The following is a 19,720-nucleotide window of genomic DNA, read 5'->3' on the forward strand; positions in this document are numbered from 1 at the left end:
GGTAAACAATAATAGTAGTAAGGTAAAGATAGTCCTGGCAGATTTTTGATATCAAACTGTCATGCAAATTAATTAAATTGTGACAGCTGATTGTTTTATGACCTTAAATTATTGTTCTGCTAAGAGGTCTTTCATGTAACACCCACTCATTCCCATCTCAGGTGTCCCTTAACCTATTGTTATGCTAACTGATTTATAACTCCCTGGGGGGTTGATTTATGACCACTTCCTGTAGTTAACCCTTCCTTCTGAGATACCCCCCCAATCCTCCCCTTACCTCTCCAGAAAAAGGGACACTTGTTCAGTTCTAAGCCACTTGTCATCCTCCTGGGAAATCCCCCAGCCTCCCTCCCTCTTCCTTCCCTTCAGAAAAAGGCTAGAAAATCACTCCATCTCTGAAGAGCTGTTGCTGTGGAAGGTGCCATTATTACCCTCTCCAGCAACTATGTGTCCCAGTTACATAAATACACTGCTGAAAATTAGAGGTATTGTCCTGTTGGAAAATTTTCATGAGAGTGCTCTCATTGAAATGCCAGGATCGACTGAGTTAGTGTACAGTGCCACCACCAGCGAATGTCTCATGCACTTACCCCTCACCCACTCCCTCCCCACCCCTCCGAGAAAAAAAATTGGGAAAAATATCTGTGATGGAGAGGACCAATCTCAAGACACAAAATTCAGCTCAAGTCATTGTTCAATTCAGTTTGCATACGGTATTCTTTATTTAAACTGTTTGTGAGAGATAGGGCTCCACCACTTGTGAACAGCTCACATCTGCACTGCCCACACCCACTTCCCATGACATAAGCACTGAGGAATGGAATGAAGAGTGATCGCCCATGATTATGTCTGTTATCTAGGTGTCACCATGGAGGTCAAAATCTGCCCTATATTCTAATTACTGATCATGATATTAAATACTCTGACCACTGACTGGATGTTGGTCTCTTTCGATCTTTAGGCCTCAAACTAAGCATCAGATAGCTGCACTGTTGATTTGGAAGCTTCAGACTCGCTTCCTCTGTCTGTCTCCCTCAAGTGGCTACATCCAGCTTGCGTGCGAACCAACATCTCCAAGTACATTGACGGACATTGACAGAGGTTTCCACTCATCCTCAGAATGCTGTGTTCCTGTTGGCTAATGCGGCGGGAATAGGGAGTGCTGGTGGAACTGCAGTATCAAAAATAGTGGAAAATCGTCCATTTCCCCTGCCCAGTCAAATGAATTGTTTAACAACTTACAGGAATCAAATAGAACACTTTAAACACTCACCAACTCCTTACAATGATTTTCCTTCATAATTAAACATATTTTATACATCTGAGAATCACAAAAAAATTGGAAAAATCAAGGAATTAAATTTCCGCCACAAATAGATCGTAGCGCTAAATATATACAAGATCTTCTATGTACCAATATTTGACAACACAAGCAAGCTCCTCCACCACAATGTTTCCACCTTACACTAAACATGTCTGGTGAAAGGAACATTCCAATTGCACACACTCACAATTGCGAAGTATGTGCCAGCTACAAATTGTGCCAGCCAGAATACCGTGTCTTTGCAAGCTCACACTCAGGAGAGGCCCGCAAATGCATCAATCACACCAGCACTTGCGTGCACATCTCCCACCATGCCACATGCTCAGAGTCCAGAGAGTAACTGTAATTCTACTGCCAAACAGTCAACTAATCTATTTACTTTGCGATCTGTTCTTATCAACTTAATATGTCCTACATCCTGCATTGTAGGGCTAGAATATCAAATTCATTTTTGCCTCACGATGGAGTGCTAAGAGCATGCTCTCTCTACCTCTGTCAGAGAATGCCATCTCATTTTCAAACTCTCTTAAGTAGTCAGATGTCGCAACACATACAAAGTCTCCTAAGGCAGCAGCACGGAGGAGTTGCAAATATTAGGTTCATAGTATGTATCACTTTATAAATTCGAAAATATGGCAATTTTTTTGTTTTACGATGATCATCTCTTCCTCTGTCGGCGGAAGATTGAAGTTTCGTTGAAAGGTAAGGTCGCAACGAAAAAACTACTCCAACTCACGAATCTTATTGATGAAGCTATACCCCTCCCCCACCCCCTTGGAGGGAAGACTACGTTCTTTTCGAAGAACACTATTGAGAAAATTTAGAGAACCAACATTTGAAGCTGTTTCTAATGCTATCAACTTACGTTTTACGTAAGGATCACGAAGATAAGAGAGAATTAATTAGCGCTTATTTGGAGATATATATACGTAGTCTTTTTCGCTCGCTCTATGCGTGAGTGGAAAAGGAAAGGAAATCATTAGTAGTAGCACATGATACCTTCTGCCACACACCGTACAATGGCTTGTGAAGAATTAACCTGTTGTGGAGTCAATGCATCAATTTACAGACACACAAACCTCACAGAGGAATGTTTCCTCTTCATCTTCACATTAGTACCTAATTTTCTCACTGCAGTCACTTCACGAGACATAAGTGAGAGGTTTTAATATGTTTGCCTGCCATGTTCTCACGAATCTTCCTCTCTTCGATATATAGTATTTGAATCACCCGATTTCGACAAGCCGGCCGAAGTGGCCGTGCGGTTAAAGGCGCTGCAGTCTGGAACCGCAAGACCGCTACGGTCGCAGGTTCGAATCCTGCCTCGGGCATGGATGTTTGTGATGTCCTTAGGTTAGTTAGGTTTAACTAGTTCTAAGTTCTAGGGGACTAATGACCTCAGCAGTTGAGTCCCATAGTGCTCAGAGCCATTTGAACCATTTGATTTCGACAAGTGAGAGACGTCCCCTGCCAACTCACAAATCCCTGCTAATTCTCAAGAAATCCCATCAAGTTCTGAGAGAAATGTTCTATTAGTGAGAAGACTGCCTAATCCTCCTCCCATCACTGGCTAAAATCAGATCTATCACAATGAGAAAATTAGCACACTAATGTCCAGGAGGAAATTCACAGTCACGCAGAGTATACACAGACTGCACAAAGAAATTCGGAAGTATAACATGCTGAAGATTAGATGGGTAGATCACATTACTAAAAAAATGAAATGCCGTGTGGCTAGGTCCTCCCGTCGGGTAGACCGTTCGCCTGGTGCAAGTCTTCGAGTTGACGCCACTTCGGCGACTTGCGTGTCGATGGGGATGAAATGATGATGATAAGGACAACACAACAACCAGTCCCTGAGAGGAGAAAATCTCCGACCCAGCTGGGAATCGAACCCGGGACGTTAGGTATGACATTCCGTCGCGCTGACCACTTAGCTACCAGAGGCGGACGATCACATAACCAGTGAGCAGGTATTAAATAGAATTGAAGAGAAATTTGTGGCACAACTTGACTAGAAGAAGGGATCGGTTGGTAGGGCATATTCTGAGGCATCAAGGGATCACCAATTTAGTATTGGAGGGCAGCGTGGAGGGTAAAAAAAATCGTACAGGGAGACCAAGAGATGAATACACTAAACAGATTCAGAAGGATGTAGGTTGCAGTAGCTACTGGTAGATGAAGAATCTTGCACAGGATAGAGTAGCATGGAGAGCTGCATCAAACCAGTCTCTGGACTGAAGACCACAACAACAAGAACAACACCTACAATCATTGAGATCGAATGACTGTCTATAAATATGTCCCTGTGCATGACCTAATCTCATTTATCTATTCCTGTGATTACTACACTAGAAATACGACAGCGTGAGGGCGTCAGAGTCTTCGTTGAAAGCACAGTCTCTCTCTCTCTCTCTCTCTCTCTCTCTCTCTCTCTCTCTCTCTCTCCCTCCACCTCCTCATTATTTTTGTAAAATTCAGTGGCGTAAAACTACGAACGTAAGTAAGCTACATAAAATTGCGACCAGTCACTTTTTTGAATGATTATGTTTTATTCGATGAACTGGTTGAGATGGTTTCTGGAGGTTACATCATTATTTTTAGCACATTGCTGGGTGCTGGCTCTGTGGAACACGCTTTAATGTATCGCCATGACGTGTTTATCTGCGACAGTATGGGCGGCTTTCTTCGTTAGTATCCATATGTCTGCCTCCATTTTGATAGTCAGTTGGTGTATCACTTCGCACACTTTAACACAATATGTATTAATTTACACTATGACAGCGAAACTTTGCCAGCATCCAGCATGTGCTGTATAACTGTTGCTTGTAACAAAGATCGGGACAAAAAGAGATGGCAAAGGTCTACTTTTCACAGAGATGTAATTTCTTATTTTTTACATGTATTAAAGTCGATATAAGGGCCAATATTTTAATCAGACTGGCGATAACGTGAGAGCGCAAAATAAATGAATGATTACTACAGGAATAAACTTCAAGTGATCTGATGTCTTATTTCTATTCGTATATTAACGTATAATACAGTCAGTTTATAGCATATATTTTAAACAAGACTGGCATTAACATGAATGCCCAGGAGTCAATAATACAGAGTTATCGTATTTGCAACGGGGTACAGCCGTTTGTATGATTATGACCTTCATATTTAAGTTTAAATTTTAAATAATAACAGACCTTCAAATGAAATGTTGACTTATTTCTGTCCTTACATTAATATGATCTGGAATATTAGTAAGAGTAGATTCTGTTTATTTTAGCTATGGTAATATGTACAAAAGTTACAGTGTTTGTAATTGACTAAAGCTGTTTGTATAACTGTGCACTTTATATTTAAAAATAAAAGCCTAAAAGTTCAAGTGAACTGTTAACTTATTTTTGTTCTTACATTAACGTGATCTGGAATATTGGTAAAGGCATATTCTGTTTGTTCCAGCTAGAAGCAATATATGAATAAAAGTACTGGTTTATTTTAACAGTAGAGGGCTCGACCATTTAGAGATATAGTTCAAGTTTTATTCTGTGGTAGCATGTTTACAATGAACCAGTGTAGTTAGGATCTAAGGAGAGCGATTTGGGGGGGGGGAGGAGGACAGGGAGGCAGTGAAGGGTTGATTTGAGTAGTTACTTCTTTTGACCTGGTTAATCTTCAAAGTTCTGAAGGAAAAATTTGTTTCTCAGTTCAATTTGGTCATTGAGTAAGTAGTCAATGTTGTATTTGTGTAGATAAATATTTCAATTTCTTCAAGAAGGTTAGATGTTGTGCCTTTGTTGGCAAAATGGAGTATATGGAGATTTTGTTCTATGTTGTTTGCAGAATAATTTAGTTGGGCAAGATGGGAGGCAAAGCTGGATTTATTCAGGTTGTTAAGACGGAGTGCATCTACATTTCTTTAAAGCATGTTGTGAAGCTTCTACCAGTTTGTCCAATGTAGAAGCTTGGACATGGGTTGCAACTGAGCTTGTATGCACCTGGCTTTTGATACTGTTGTATAGTACTTTTGGTACTGTGTGTGACTTCATTTTGTATTTTGTTGTTGGTGAAGATGCTTATTTTTATGTTGTATGTCTTGAACAGGTTGGCAATTTGGTGAGAAATCCTCCTTAAGAAAGGCAGGATTATAAATGTGGTTTTTTTGTTTGTGTGTGGTTTTTCAGCAGTTGGTTGGTTTAATTTTGCTGTATGGATTAGTTTATCTATTATTGCAGGATTGTATCCATTGCTGCAGGCAACTGATTTAATAATTTATGTTTCTTTTTGTCTTTCACTTGTGTCCATTGGGATTTTAAGCATGCAATTAACCTTTGTTCTGAAGAAGGCTTTTTTATGTTGGCCTCGATGGAAAGAGGACTTGTGTATGGTAATAATGGTGGTTGTTGGCTTTCTGAAAAATTGAAATTTATGCTTTTGATTTTTATTTGAAATTGTTAAATCAAGATAGTTAATGCCTTCTGATATTTCATGTTCTACTATGGATTGAATTTCGTTGTGTAATTTATTAAATTCTTTGGCTAGATTTTCCATTTCTTCTGTTGTTCCATTGAACAGAATGAGAGTGTGATCAACATAGCGTTAGTAGTAAAGCAGCTTATCTTTTAGTTGGGCTTGGGATCTAAGAAAGTTGTTTTCAAGATTATTAATATATATTTCTGCTAGCAAGCCTGTAAGATCCTACCCATTGCCAAGCCACCTTCCTGAATGTAAAACTTTTTATTGAACAGAAAGTAATTGTGTGATATTAGCTCCACGATCTCTATGAGTTCATAGATTTCAGCTCTACCCATTGTTCCATGTTTGACTAAGTTATTTCTTATTATACTTAGTGATTCCTTGACAGGTATGTTTGTATATAGGTTGACTATATCAAGAGATGCAAATCTAGCTGGGGCTGGAATGGGGATATCTTTTATACTGATGAGCTCATGACTGTTTTTGAAGTAGGACTTATTTTCAAATACATATGCCATGTGGACAACATCATTAAGTTTCCTGGTGATTATACAGCTTGGACTATATATGGGGTTAACAATGGGATGTATTGGACATTATGGATCTTGGGCTGTGACCTCAATTTTGGTGCTGATGGGTTCATCACTATACAGTGCTTTGCTTCCGTTGGTGTCAACAAGAAGTTGCAGTTTTTAAGCAACTTTATAACTTTGTCTTGGAATTTGGGGGTAGGGTCATATGCTATTTCTTTTATGTTATTCTTCCTGAAGAATTCACAAGTTTTGTTAATATCACCAGATTCATATATGACAAGAGCTGTGCTGCCCTTGTCTGCTCTGCCAACGAGGGCATTCTCAGTTGAAATTTTCTCGTTTATGTCACATAATGTCCTATGTACATTATTCATCTTATTGTATCTTTTGTTCTGGTGAATATTTCTCATAATGATGTTGTTTGCCTTATGGGCTATAGCATTTTGTTCATTGTGTATTAGTTTAGCTGCTGTGCATGCAATTTTTGTGCTAACTATTAGGTCTTTTATGTTTCTTTTATTTAGTGAGGGCGTAATATTGTGCTTAAGGCCTTTGTTTAACAGCTTTAATTTATTATTACTGAAGCATATTTCTGTAGTATTTATCATTCTGTCAAAAAACTTATGTTCTATTTGAGAAGAGATACTGGGGGACTTCATTGTATTCTTTGAAATCAGAGAATTTATCTTTTTCTCATGTCTATATGAGATGATAGTACGTTCATTGTTGACATAAGAAATGGCATAGTCTAGAAAGATCATAAATACATGAGCAAAAAGTTTGTGGCCTAATTCTAAGTGCATATTATACAGCTTTTAATTGAGAAGATCTTTCTTTTTGTAATGAGATCTGATTTCAGTTTTTAATCAAATAGTTTCACATCGTGCTTCTGCTATCATGCCTGACATGCTTTCACTCGCTATTTTTATTCTGATATAATTTGGAGTCATGTTTTCTGAGAGACACTTTTTCTTGAATCTTATTGCTAGGATGGTTTTCGTTAGTTTAAGTTTACATTGCCGAAATTCGCGCTTTGTTCTAATTACCTGGCGTGGTAACAACAGATTAAGCTTATCCGTTACGGATATTTTGGAACCCGTGACTGTTAACTGAATGTAAGTAAACTATGAACTACAAAAACTTTGCTAACATCACCTAGTAGAGAAATAAAAAGATTTTACTGCATCACTTGCTTCCGATATATTGGAAACAAATATCGTCTGCGCGTTGCCATCGAGCAGTTGTGGTAAACCCATTAAATATGCAAATACTGGTCCATTGGAGCAGGAGGCCAATGATCTAAGTCGCTTCCACAGACCTGTGTAAAGTTTTCTTGCCCGTATTATGGGAAGTCCATAATCCACAGAATATCAATCACAAGAGAGGGTTCCTTTGTTCCTCTTTCATAAATGGTTTGAAACATTGCTTTTATCTTGCAACATTTTCAAGCGATGTATGACTACAGCTTTGAGCACCGCCATGCATTTTGTTTCCCTGTTGTGACTTTGAAGTTTCAACCGACATTAATATGTTTCAATCCATCTGCTCTCACAGAAAGCTGGACATTGCATGATGAAGGGTAAGCTGTTTCCTTTAACACACAGGATGGCTGAAATAAAAGACAGAGGTAGTGTTTCTTATTGACAGTAATGTGGAAGACATCGCAACATATGGAAACTGAAGACTCTGCAGCTCTATGGAGCGTTTCCAAACATCTCACCAACGGTGATGACCTCTACATTTAAACTCATGTTTCACAGTGACTGAATAGCAGATGTCTCGGTTAAAATAAATGATGACTAACTGACAACCTCAGCTGCTGATAGGTGTTGTTGTTATACCTCGATGTGGACAGCTGAAAATGTGTGCCCCGACCGGGACTCGAACCCGGGATCTCCTGCTTACATGTCAGACGCTCTATCCATCTGAGCCACTGAGGACACAGATGAATAGCGCGACTGCAGGGACTTATCCCTTGCACGCTTCCCGTGAGACTCACATTCCCAATACGTGCGCGAGTAATGAGTGGGTGGGCAAATGTCTATAAGGTACAATACATATGTAGAATTGTGGACAGTTGGGAATGTGAGTCTCACGGGAAGCGTGCAAGGGATAAGTCCCTGCAGTCGCGCTATTCATCTGTGTCCTCGGTGGCTCAGATGGATAGAGCGTCTGCCATGTAAGCAGGAGATCCCGGGTTCGAGTCCCGGTCGGGGCACACATTTTCAGCTGTCCACATCGAGGTATAACAACAACACCTATCAGCAGCTGAGGTTGTCAGTTAGTCATCATTTATTTCAGGGAAAAGCTGCACGGTCATCAACAATAACTGTTCTTTCGAGAACAAGTTACTGTCTTTGTATAGATGTCTCGGTGTTCGATTTTCGAAGAGACCAAAACTGATACCTCATATTGGCTGTGCACATTGCACCCAGGATATGAACACTGTTTCAATGTCCTGGGTGGTGGTCATCATTACCTCCAAGTCCTTGGACACTGCGTTTTTCATTTTATGGTTTATTCTTTGTCATCAGTCTTCTGACTGGTTTGATGCGGCCCGTCACGAATTCCTCTCCTGTCCTAATCTCATCATCTCAGAGTAGCACTTGCAACCTACATCCTCAGTTATTTACTGGATGTATTCTAATCTCTGTCTTCCTTTACAGCTTTTGCCCTCTACAGCTCCCTCTAGTACAATGGACTTCATTCCCTCATGTCTTAACAGATGTCTTATCATCCTGTCCTTTCTACTTATCAATGTTTTCCACATGTTCTTTCCCTCTCCAATCCTGCTTAGAACCTCCTCATTCCTTACCTGACTTGCAATGCATAATCACAAGTGGAGCAAGGGGATATTCTGCAGGACGTAAACTCATAGACCATGGATAGCATGCACATCAGTTGTCAGTTGCACTATGGAGGAATGGAATGATTTTCATAAACCCAGATGAGAATGTAAGTACCCTCATTCATCCACATTTTTGTCGTATTTACCTCAGTTTTACCCATTTGCCGTCAAATTTCGTAATTTCACCAGGTTTCTCGTAATTGAAATGCATTTTATCTGTTAACTCGAGTCCCAAACTATCTATCTCGATGATTTGTCGCCTCAACACAAACGCCTCATTGCATCGATCTCACGATGCTATCAGCCAATGACATGGTAATATGATTCCCAGTTTATATTTTATTGCTAAACCACCCCCCTCCATTACTTTGTGAGAGCCATAAGCTTAGGGACATAATGACCCTGTTACACAGCCTACATCACATGACAAAAATATTGTTTCTTAGTGCAGGGAATAGCCATCAACAGAGAGTGGTTACAAAAACTATGTTCCTTAGCCAAAACGCTTTATATATTCGATAAGATTTTATTACGATTACCGATCTGTCCCTGTGTGGATGGAAGTCACAATGTATTCTACCATTCGTGGATCCTGAGTAAAACTCTAGATGGTCTCTCTACCCATCTTGTAACTTTAACCAACCCTCCCTACAACATTGTCTCTGATTTAATTTGGGGCCAGAAGCAGGAGGGCACTACGCATGCTACATTTGACGTCTGGTGTTGGAACGGAACAAGCTGAGTTTCACATAATCAACACACTTGGATATTTTTCTGTCGGAAAGAGCATAACAGTGTTCGAAACTGGCACTTCCGACAGACTCTAGTGATATAGGCCAGTATTCTTATTCCGATACTATAACTGGAGTTCTGTGAAGATTGTTCCGTATCAGTCTGACTCACTTCACCCGACCAATTACACACGATCTCTCTAGATACATGCAAGAAATTTAAAATTTGTGGAAAGTTCCTAAGGTCCAAACTACTGAGGTCATCGGTCACTAGGCTTACACACTACTTAATCTAACTTAAACCAATTTACGCTAAGGACAACACACACACCCATGTCCGAGGGAGGAGTCGAACCTCCGACGGGGGGAGCCGCGCCAACCATGACAAGGTGCCTCATACTGCGCGGCTACCCCGCACCGCGATGCATCCATGCTGAGGAGATTAGAACTCCTTATTGGTGTAAAGAAATTACAAGCCTCATACCTTTGAGAGTATTGTGGTAATATAACAGATCATTAAGAAGAAGAAGGAATGTATGGCTTATGCATGAAGGAGCTCAAGAAGGAAGGAGTTTGAAACATTTTATGTAAATCACTTCGGTTATCATTGTGTAGCACTGTTGTGATGCTTGATTCCATACCAAGAAGGTATTGGAAAAAGAAAAATGCGCACGGAACATAAACACACACTCCTAAGGCTACACAGTTCTGCACTTAAATATGCTATATTGTCAAAGCAGTGTGTTTGTGATGTGTTAGTAGCATGTAATGCAGTGCTGTTAACACTCCAATGCAGGAACTACACTACTGGCCATTAAAATTGCTACACCACGACGATGACGTGCTACAAAGGCGAAATTTAACCGACTGGAAGAAGATACTGTGATATGCAAATGATTAGCTTTTCAGAGCATTCACACAAGGTTGGCGCCGGTGGCGACACCTACAACGTGCTGACATGAGTAAAGTTTCCAACCGATTTCTCGTACACAAATAGTTGACCGGCGTTTCCTGGTGTAACGTTGTTGTGATGCCTCGTGTAAGGAGGAGAAACGCGTACCATAACGTTTCCGACTTTGATAAAGGTCGGATTGTAGCCTATCGCGATTACGGTTTATCGTATCGCGACATTGCTGATCGCGTTGGTCGAGATCCAATGAATGTTAACAGAATATGGAATCAGTGGGTTCAGGAGGGTAATATGGAACGCCGTGCTAGATCCCAACGGCCTCGTATCACTAGCAGTAGAGATGACAGGCATCATATCCGCATGGCTGTAACGGATCGTGCAGCCACATCTCGATTCCTGAGTCAACAGACGGGGACGTTTGCAAGACAACAACCATCTGCACGAACAGTTAGACGACGCTTGCAGCAGCATGGACTATCAGCTCGGAGACCATGGCTGCGGTTACCCCTGAAGCTGCATCACAGACAGGAGCGCCTGCGATGGTGTACTCAACGACGAACCTGGATGCACGAATGGCAAAACATTTTTTCCGATGAATCCAGGTTCTGTTTACAGCATCATGATGGTCGCATCCGTGTTTGGCGACATCCCGGTGAACGCACATTGGAAGCGTGTATTCGTCATCGCCATACTGGCGTATCACCCGTCGTGATGGTACGGGATGCCATTGGTTACACGTCTCGGTCACCTCTTCTTCGCACTGACGGCACTTTGAACAGTTGACGTTACATTTCAGATGTGTTACGACCCGTGGCTCTACCCTTCATTCGATCCCTGTGAAACCCTGCATTTCAGCAGGATAATGCACGACCGCATGTTGCAGGTCCTGTACGGGCCTTTCTGGATACAGAAAATGTTTGACTGCTGCCCTGGCCAGCACATTCTCCAGATCTCTCACCAACTGAAAACATCTGGCCGAGCTACTGGCTCGTCACAATACGCCAGTCACTTCTCTTGATGAACTGTGGTATCGTGTTGAAGCTGCATGGGCAGCTGTACCTGTACACGCCATCCAAGCTCTGTTTGACTCAATGCCCAGGCGTATGAAGGCCGTTATTACGGCCAGAGGTGGTTGTTCTGGGTACTGATTTCTCAGGATCTATGCACCCAAATTGCATGAAAATGTAATCACATGTCAGTTCTAGTATAATATATTTGTCCATTGAATACCCATTTATCATCTGCATGTGTTCTTTATATTTTCAACGCCTGACATATGTCCACCCTGCGTTTTGTAGCTCATTCATTATGGCGAGAAATTTTAAGATGCTAGAATTACTACCTTTCGCAACAAACGAAAAGAACAGATTCTTTGTGGTACATGCACTATTTAACTTTCGAGATGTGTATAGCACTCACTGGTCATATCCGATTATGGTTCATAAAATTATGCTGTGCCTGCATTAGTCCCATAAAATGATCGCCAGTAACGGAAAACGCATGAAACAACGCCCATTTATGAGGAAATGTAGAAATGCTTAGAACGTCGTATGACATATGAAATTACATGCCTTGCTGCACCAGCTCTATGAACAGAAAACAGTGTGTTTCACACACAACAGCTGTCAAGCAAACGTGTAAATAGGGACTGTAGTATCTCACAAATACCTATCACAGAATTAGAATCATTGCGGTAATGAAATTGAAGTCTCGATGTATGTGTAAGGTGTGACAGGCAAACGGAGTACTACACATACGTCTTCGTTTGTCTAGAGGAGGGAGCCAAAATACGTTTTTCATCGGTTTGGTGGAAATGACTCATCGCACATGCGTTGGAAGACCTCTACTGACTATGGAATAGGGAGGATTTCTTTTAACGATTGCAGGTAGATAGCCCTCTACGTCGCACACGGAACACGCGGTTGTATACGAGTCAAACGCAAGTTATACAACACAGCTGATACAGCCCGGGGGAAAACCGGAAGAAAAAATGGTTCAAATGGCTCTGAGCACTATTGGACTTAACTGCTGTGGTCATCAGTCCCCTAGAACTTAGAACTACTTAAATCTAACTAACCTAAGGACATTACACACATCCATGCCCGAAGCAGGATTCGAACCTGCGACAGTAGCGGTCGCGCGGCACCATACTGCAGCGCCTAGAACCGCTCGGCCACTTCGGAGCGTTAATTTCTCCCATCTTATCTTCGTGGTCCTCATGCGAAATGTATGTTGGCGACAGTAGAAATCTTCTGCAGTCATTCTCAATGGTGCTCCTCAGAAACAACATCGCCATCCCTACAGAAATTGCCATTTGAGAGGCCTGGCGGGTATAATCCGACGGCAGGTAAAAATTTACTCACCATGCAAAGTGGCCCCCCTGATCAATTTAATTAATTCATCATTCGGTTTTATATCAGCGACGTGCCGCTGGGCGGGTGGAAGCGAGGGCCAAAGCACGATGGATATGTAATTATGTATTTCAAGTTTCTGCTACCAGTCAGTTTTTATTTTATGCTTAATCTAACATAATGCAACGCGTTTCGAACATGTTCTGTTCATCTTCAAGCGTTTATACATACATACATACATAGAGAAATGTTACTTAAAAATAAACAGTTTTAAACTAGATTAATTTAGAACACTTTGTCCATTGTTTTTACTGTAGCTGCTGGTGTGGCCACATCTACACAGCTACAGTAAATACAAGTAAATAATTATCCCACACAGTCACGGTTCACAAATATAGCCATTATGGCTGAAAATAACCATGGATATTATTCGTGAGTTGGAGTGGTAATCAGGTGTTTTTTTTTATTTTATTGCGGTGTGATCTTTTAACAAAATTTCAGTCTCCCACCTGCGCAGGAAGAGATGAGCATGGAAATAAAACCAGCTATCTTACCGAATTTACAAAGTGATGTGTAGTATAAACCGGATATTTACAACTTGTCTGTGCTGCTACCTTAAGAGACTTGTTAGGTGCCCAAGCGTTTGGTTACTTTAAGAGAGTTTGAAAGTGAGGAGGCATCCTCTGACAGAGGCGGAGTACGTTCTTAGCATTCCGCTATGAGCCAAAAATGAGTTTAATATTCTAGTCCTGTGATGCAGGACATAGGAGATATTAAGCTTATAAGAACAGTAATTTTTTTAACTAATGAGGAAAAGAGATAATACACTTTATGCCGTACTGCTATACAGGGTTTTCACAACAAATAACGATACTTTAGCGATGTGGAAACGCGTGTATGCTCCGATTACTTCTGTCTTCGGAAATAGCTCGTATAAAAGGGACGAATCTACGTATTGGGTGACAAATTCGAGGTGTATGGACAACATCCAAGTCTTGGATTGGATATAGTTGATTTTTTTTAAACTGGGGACAGTCTATGTCAAGGGTGAAATTGCAGTTAGAGCCATACATCCAACACTCATTTCTTCACTCGCAGTGTCTCAGGTCAGTGGCCGACCAGAAGCTGCGGCTTAGTCCGTGATGACTGCTTAGTTACAAAGAATCCTTCGACCTGTCGGCTCTTGCTCGCAGCCGTGGGAACAAGTCCCAGTGGGGGCGCAACCTGGACAACTGAATAGCGAACTAGCCAGTGTACTGGTTGCACAGTGACAGAAGCGGACATAGTGTGTTGATTCAGTATGATGAGTGTTTGTGCTGGACCATCTTTCCCTCCATGTAAATTGATCAGTTGACTCTTTGGCAGTCACGGTGACAGTCTCTCTGAGTGTCTGGTTTAGCTAGAAATGTGCACGCAAGTGCCGGCATGACCGATGCATTTGCAGGACTCTCCTAGCCAGCGCGCATGTGAAGCCGCAACGTCCTCGCCGGCCCAGATCAAGGTATGCCTGCGGCCAGCAGAGTTGTACACTTCGCAATCTCGAGCATGTGCGATCGGAAGGTTTTTTTTTTCACCAGATATATTTAGTGTAAGGTGGAAACATTTTGGGGGACGACGGTACTTGTTTTGTCAAACGTCGGTGTACACATGACCTTGGATACATATACTGCTACAATCAATTTGTGATGGCAATTTAATTACTTGATTTGCAAAATATTTATGTGTGATTCTCAAACGTTAGTTTGTTAGTTAATTCAATCTTCCATAATCTTGCACAATTACTGCCGAAATTATGTGGAAAGAATCAGTTTACAGGCCACTGATAACTGACAAGTTTGTTTCCTCAGAAGAAACCACTTGAGATTGGATTTATATCTACTTAGCTACCTGTAATACCTTCTTGTACTAGAGGACATATGATCACAGATTTTTGTGATTGTATTACTGACAAGATGGCTCTGCCCTTTTTTTCGTTCAGTACACTCGTTCCAAGTGATGAGTTACCCAAAAAATGGTTCAAATTGCTCTGAGCACTATGAGACTCAACTTCTGAGGACATCAGTCCCCTAGAACTTAGGGATTCGAACCTGCGACCGTAGCGGTCGCGCGATTCCGGACTGTAGCGCCTAGAACCGCTCGGCCACTCTGGCCGGCTGAGTTACCCCACAAAACTAGTTTGGTTCCGAGGCATACGATTACGCAGGGAATGAAAATTGTGTAACTTAGTTGTTTCGAAAACTCTGCTTCTGTACATATATGATTATTTCAAGCTTTCATCAACATGTACGGAAAATCCTACACTATTCATTGCCTCCTGTTCGTGAATGAATGAATGAATGAATGAATGAATTGCTGGTTTTATTCTGTCTAGCACACACAAGTTTTTATGAAATCAATATGGAGTCCATCTGCAGAGAACAGTTTGCAAATTTTGAACGTTATTGAAAGTCTCTTCTGTTGTCGTGCATCTTACACGATTAATAGCAACGCTTGTGTCGCCTACATGTATTCTCCATGTGTGTAAAGTGAAAGGTCATTCACATGTGGTACAACTAGCAGCCGACCGAAATCCGAACTCTGTATAACTGCGCTTCATTTCTGCCAAGTCACTAAAATTTTCTCTCCGTCACTTATTTTAGATTATTCAGTACTACCCAACTAACTTATTTAGTACACCTTAATTTCAGAGAAGGTTACTGATATTACTTAGTTGCATATGCAGGGTGTCTAATTATTTACAATAAGTCCTTTCAGTGACGAAAATAGATTTCCAAAACATCTCTCCGCTACCAACTGTGAGACAGAGTCAATATGTGAAGAAATATCAATGTTTTTTTAACCGTGTACAGTTAAATCCCTCCTATTTGAAAGCAAGCCATAAAACAGAGTGGTTTTTTAACCATACATTGGAATAGCCTTTTCATGAATCCGCCTATCATTCGTTACTATTAACTGCCCTTTCCAAAATAACCGATAGTACCATGCCCTAAAAATTTTGTGTACACCTCCAACAAAATTGAAACAAGAGGAGAAAAAACATCTTTGTCTTGTCGGAACAGTTGTTGGGACTGGCGCGAAGGCGAAAACACCCGAAACGTTCACGTTTTCGTCCTCTCTTTTCCAAAAATTTACTATTACGTATGACGATGTTGCAGAATAACTTTCTCATTTGACATTTTTTGCTAATAGTAGGCCTCGACGGAAATATCCAGTGGATTTTAACTTCTAGATTCCTTCTCTTTATGCTGTTTCTTACACATTTGGGTTCATTCTTTGTTATGCTGTCATGAAGTTATTGGTAAAAGGTAACAGGAAAACTGTACGCGACCTACATACAGAATAGTAAGTACCCAGAGAGGGCTTGAAAGTGACACAGGTAAAAACAGTAACAGTGGAGAAGAAAACAGTCCATAATGGGACAACCGTATCACTTCATCCATAAAACAAACAAAAAGACGAAAATCGTCAAAGAACTCACCAGCACGAACAAATTCAAGCTTCTCCAGATAAAAACAAAGTAAAAATTTTGTATCAAAGGACAACAGTCACACAGGAAAAGCTTTAAACGGGAGGCACAGTAGCATGTAAAGAGTGTAAATGATAACTGCTCACATCGTAAAACAGTGGTGTGGGGGAAGTCGAGATGGACAATTTAGTGCAGGACACATGTGGTCTGTCAAGCCGGAAAACAATGTCAAAGTGGCCTACAGAACTGCCTAAGCTTCAGCGCACGCGCGCTGTGCGAACTTTGTGTAAATTCTCAGGGGAGTACATTGGCCGTGGCCATTGTTAGTTGTTATGCTTTAACAAGTGTCCAGCAATGGTTGCCTCTGTCACGTGACTCAGTCCTGAACGCGCTCTCTTCTTTATGACTTTTACGGATCACGACGTTTGAATGAGTGAGTATCGTTACATGAAAGTGTTCTTACCAGTTACTAGTTTAACTGAGCAAAGATTTCTCGTAGTAGGAAAAATGCAATGTAATTCGAAAACAGAGAGAGGGTCTATCGAAAGTTAAATTGTCTTAAAATTTATATATCTGGTAATGCATTTTTATGGGATGCTTTTGGAATGTGTTATACGTGTAGTGCACCTAAGGTGTTAATCCATTGTCTTAGAATTTTATCCGCAATGAGCTGCATTACGGAAAATAATATAACTGGGAAGCAAAGTTTAGAATTTTGCACATCTTCGCTAGCGACTAACTGTGGGGGTTCTGCCATGTTTCTTTAAAGACCAACGGCAATATAGAAGAAAAACATGTAATACTTCAATTTGCTATTTTACGAATTTTACACAGTGAATTTGACATTTTAAACTTAAGTGATAGGAATGTTTTGGCACGTCAATGGCTTAAAAGAAGTAATAAGATAGATACTATGAAAGAAACAAATTAGTAAATCAAAAAAAGAAATTTCGATTTCAGTTATGCGAATTTTCCAAGCTGTACATCTTCATCAGCGTCTACATAATTACTCTGCATTTCACAGTTAAGTGCCTGGCCTTGGGTTCGTCGAACCACCTTCCAGCAATTTCTCCACCGTCCCACTCTCACACTGCGCGCAGGAAAACCGAACACTCAAATCTTTCCGTGTGAGCGCTCATTTCTTTTATATTATTATGATAATCGTTTCTCCCTATGTAGGATGGCGCCAACAAAATCCTTTCGCAGCCGGAGTTCATCAGCTACACTTACCCATTGGTGAATTTCCTACTAGAAGTTGGTTGTTCCAGGGTAGCAGACTCCGTTTGGTGTTGTTAAACAGTCTGTCGCCTGACGTGGTTGGTGATACTCATCACAGTTTGTAAAGCTGTGTCTGACGTTTTCATTTGAAAATTTCTCTTTTTTTCTTTTTTTTCATGTGAGATCCGTAGATAAGTTAGAATTTGCAACTTATAGATGTGTGGCAGGTGACGTGCGCTGTGTAGGCGACTATTCAAGTGGTGACTGATTTGCATGCAGGGAATGACTTAAAATCTGGTGCCGTGATTGCTATTACGTCAGAATGGCTCTGTTGGTCAGGCTGAGTCTTTGTTCACTAGTTCTCTAAACGTCTGCAACCGTTCGACATAAAATTCTGTGTTCGGTTGGCTCTGACTGCCTTGCATAGTTTGTTTGAAGTCTTCTCTGGGATTTGATCTCGAACGTAGACCCTTGCTTTACAAGTATAGCGTTCTTACCAGCTGAGCGAACCGGGTACATCTCACAGCTATTGTGTGTTTCACAATTCGTGTTACATGCTTATAGGGGTTGTGGAGAGGAAATAGCAGATAAAGTTTTGATAAGGGACCCATGTCCGGTAATGTAGCCTTTGGATATAAAATAAGATTGAACAATCGAACCGTCTGCAAATCTCCCGCTTCACGATACCCACACAGCGGAGACACGTACCTATGAACTCTGATACTTCTGCCCTACAGGAGTCTATGACATGGAAAATGTTTCGAGTATTCATCGTCCCGTTCTCCTCTGGGACGAAGTACCTCTCTTCAAACTGGAGAGTGCGGTGCGCCCGTGCAGCCCCACAGTCAAAGTTTCTCGCAGCCGTCGTTACAATCGGACGAAAATGCATGTGATGACATAACAACAGTGGCGCCCTCCTCTCGGCTTGCGTGCGTGCCATGAAGCGTCTAACAACCCAAGGCTGCCTCAGTGTTCTAAGCTAAATCGTTCGATGCCGGATTCTTAGGATCCAAAATGGTAAACATATTGTTATTTATCACAGTCAGTTTAAATGAAAATGACAAGAATAATATTGTACGAAGTAAAAATATGTTTTAATGTAACAAACTATCACACGAAATCAGAACTTCTTCGACGTTGTAAAACACAGAGAATGTTTATTTTACTGAAAATTCTCGGGTACATAACTGTGATTTGTAGACTCTTTGGAGCTGTTATTCGCGTCTTTACTGCAAGTAGTTGGCAGTTGGTTTTGAAAAGAGAAAGTGATTTTGAAAAGAAAAGGAAGTTGCACATATTGTTCCAAAATTGATGACTGTTTCTTGTCATAAGACTGTGAGATCAACAGCCAACTGTATTTGAAACTAATGTCAAATATTAGTGATGTTAAATATTACTAGCGTTGAAACAAAGATCTGGCAATAAATCGTCTTGTTAAAATGGTATTACCGTTCTCAACCATTTCGAGACGAAACAAATAGCTTCAGATCCTGAAGAAACTGCCGGCCGATGTGGCCGAGCTGTTCTAGGCGCTTCAGTCTGGAACCGCGCGACTGCTACGATCGCAGGTTCGAATCCTGCCTCGGGCATGGATGTGTGTGATGTCCTTAGGTTAGTTAGGCTTAAGTAGTTGTAAGTTCTAGGGGACTGAGGATCTCAGAAGTTAAGTCCCATAGTGCTCAGAGCCATTTGAAGAAACTGTGTCTAGCCCTGGACGACTGCAGCCATTCCAAAAAATGGTTCAAATGGCTCTGAGCACTATGGGACTTAACATCTATGGTCATAAGTCCCCTAGAACTTAGAACTACTTAAACCTAACTAACCTAAGGACAGCACACAACACCCAGTCATCACGAGGCAGAGAAAATCCCT

The 19,720-nt window shown here is 41.1% G+C and overlaps 1 pseudogene; it reads right to left on the reverse strand.

Annotated features, from left to right (window-relative positions):
* Window positions 1-13,820: 13,820 nt before the first annotated feature.
* LOC126205067 (U2 spliceosomal RNA) lies at window positions 13,821-13,985 on the reverse strand (annotated as a pseudogene).
* Between the last annotated feature and the right edge of the window lie 5,735 nt (window positions 13,986-19,720).

Source organism: Schistocerca nitens, chromosome 1 (genome assembly GCF_023898315.1).
Source record: "Schistocerca nitens isolate TAMUIC-IGC-003100 chromosome 1, iqSchNite1.1, whole genome shotgun sequence".
Lineage (NCBI taxonomy): Eukaryota > Metazoa > Arthropoda > Insecta > Orthoptera > Acrididae > Schistocerca > Schistocerca nitens.